The following is a 3,164-nucleotide window of genomic DNA, read 5'->3' on the forward strand; positions in this document are numbered from 1 at the left end:
CTACCGGCCACTGTTGAAGAAGGAACTGGTTCAGAACAGGTGGGGGGAGGAGGTATAGATGAAACCAAGGGAAAGTAAGTGTACCTCACAGTGGACGAGAGCTCTTGTAATGGAGGTAAATTCATGGAACAACTCTTCTGTCAAGGAAGTGCCACAACATATCCTAGACCTTCATTGTGTAGTGGACAGTAGAGAAAATAACAGAGTTATGACACAGCAGTGGATGGGGAAGCAACGATTCAGTGTTCACAGGGTAACAGATGTCCCCCATGACGGTTGAGGGACTACAAATTAGGAGACAGGGAAGATGAAAAATAGATTAATTTCATGATCAAGGGTGTGTGTGTGCAGTGTGAACAGGTGTGAAAGTGGAGAATGGTGATTATGGGTGAGTAGTTGCTACCCCCCAACATGGGGGCAAAAGTCACCCCATAGAATACAAAGAAAGGCTGTCAGTTGAGGGGACAAGGGAGTATTGAGTGAATGAGGGGAGAGAAAAGGAGTGAGAAATGCAGTGGAAGAAATATAAATAATAGTTAGGCCTAAGTGATACGATTAGACAGATATAATTCGTGAGAGAGTAATTAAAAGTGACATTGTCATTGTGTCCTGTGATGATAAAGGAAGAACAGCGTTAAGCTAAGTGAATTGCGCACCTCATCCACAGTGGTCTCATCAAACTCATTGTATAGTTTAAAAAATAATTTAGACAAGCATGTGACAAATAATGTAGGCATCTTTTTATAGTTTTAATCTTTATTTTCACATTCTATGACTTTGCACAATGTGGCAAAGAATTATTTTGACAACTAGCCATAAAGCCCTGGCATTTTTAAATTTACAAATAACTTCTTATTTTTAGCTAGACATCTCAAAATTGCTCGGACCAAGCATATTGCTTGTATGGTTCTATTTTATTTTGATCTGAAGTATGTTCTTATGTTCTCGGTGCTTTTTGATCTAACCTATCAGTTTTTCCATCCCCATTCTGTCTCATTCTATCCATCCTTGTATATTGGGTGTTGCCACAATACTTCTCAAATCTATCACACACATTTTGCTTTTTCCATTCTTCTTCCTTCAAATTCCAAGTGCCTTGGGTTTAATTGCTCCCTCATGCAACATTCCCTTTTGCAATCAACCCCAGATACTTATCAAAAAAGTTTTTAATTCCTCTTCGACATTTACTTGCCTCATAAGTAAGTTTCCATGGTAAACATTTATAAGTGAGATGGATGACAGAGAGAATTATTGCCCTATTGCTTGACTTCAGATCTCAGTAACATCCTCACCTCTGGAAGGAGGCGAGGATGGGCTGATATTTTCTAGACTTAGCTGATCTCTATCATAACTGTATTTCCTTCATCTTTTTATTTGAGTTGAAACTCAAGGCAACATATATTAGTCACCTTAAATGGTTTAGTTCTTTTCTTCTTATGTTATTTTCTCAGTTTTTAATTGAAAACTCTCCAGGAAAACCCTTGCTTCTTGTTCTTTTCTATGGTTATACTTGGATCTTTCCAGATCCAAATATTCTTGAACTTACCTTTGCCATTATCTTGTGACATGAACTTAATTTCTAGTGAATACATACCATCCTTTATTGTGATGACCTAACCTTAACACTTCAATCTTGTCATTTCCCATGATTGAGGATGTAATATTTCAACTTTCATGCAGTTCATACTTCCTTCAATCCACTCATGAAATGATGCAATTTTCTTTCCACACTATGACATTTACTTTTGTCGACCTATCAGTCAGTCCATTGCCACAGGTCTTTTGCAGGAGACCCACAACTACAACTACAAGGACTGTCAAGATCTATTCAAAGTTTATTGTTTATCACATTCCTCACAAGTGATTACCTATATTTTTAGTATTTTTGCCACTCTTTCTTCCATTTGATTTTGTTAGTCCCTTTTTTATTGTTCCATTATCCTTTGTCAGTTCCACTTTACAAAGGAAAAGGGGACAAATGTGACTAGTAGTTTTAGAGGTATCAATTTGTTGAGTGTAGTTGAGAAGGCTTATGGGAGGGTTTTGATTGAGAGGATTAGGAGAGGAACAGAGGGAGTAATTGGTGAGGACCAGTGTAGGTTTAGGAAAGGTAGGGGTTACATGGATCAGATTTTTGTAGTGAGGCGGATTTGTGAGAAAGTTTTGGCAAAAGGTAAGTATACCATTTGGTCCTTTATAGATTTGGAGGTTTATGATAGGGTAAACAGGAAGGCTCTGTGGGAGGTATTGCAGATATATGAGATTGGAGGAAAGCTTTGAAGGGCAGTCAAGAGTTTTTATGAGAGTAGTAGTAGAACCTGTGTTAAAACTATAAATGGAGAGAGCAAATGGTTTAAAGTAAAGGTGGGGCTATGTCAGGGATGTACCATGTTATCATTGCTGTTCAATATGAACATGGATGGGGTGGTATGGGAGGTAAATGCAAGGGTAATGGGCTGGGACTGAAGATGGTTAAAGATAATGGAGAGAAATGGGAGATGAGCCATTTGTTGTTTGCAGATGACACTGTACTTGTGGCATGGTCAAAGGGAGGATTAATGCAGTCAGTGACTGAGTTTGGGAAGGTATGTGATAGGAAAAAGTTGAAGGTAAATGTGGGTAAAAGTAAGGTGATGAGAGGTACTAGGGGAGGGGATGGTAGTGAGTTGGAAGTAAGTCTTACAAGAAAGAGGTTGGAGGAAGTGGATAGTTTTAAGCATTTGGGGTTACATGTGGAAGGAAATGGAGAAGTGGGGGGTGGAGGTAAATTGTGAATTGAAGGAAGCAATTAAATGTCTTGGGGCATTAAAAAATGTCATGAGAAATATGCATCTGGGAATTGATGCAAAGAGAAGATTATATGAAGGGAAGATTGTGCTGATGGCACTGTATGAGGTAGAGACTTAGAGTTTGAGAGAGGTAGAGAGGAGACATTTAAATGTGTTTGAGATGGTGTCTGGAAAGTATGGTAGAGGGTATAGGGTTGGATAGAGCAAGAAATGAGGAGGTGAGGAAGAGAGTGGGGGTGGAAAAGGAGAGGGCAGATAGGACTACTGAAATAGTATTGGGATGGTTTGGACACATGAAAAAAAATGAGTAAAGAAAAATTAGCAAAAGAGGTATGGAAGATATTGAAGTGAACTTGAGGGGATGAACGAGGATGA

This window comes from Oratosquilla oratoria, chromosome 3 (assembly GCF_046742065.1).
Source record: "Oratosquilla oratoria isolate Oo_2021 chromosome 3, ASM4674206v1, whole genome shotgun sequence".
In the NCBI taxonomy this organism is placed as follows: domain Eukaryota; kingdom Metazoa; phylum Arthropoda; class Malacostraca; order Stomatopoda; family Squillidae; genus Oratosquilla; species Oratosquilla oratoria.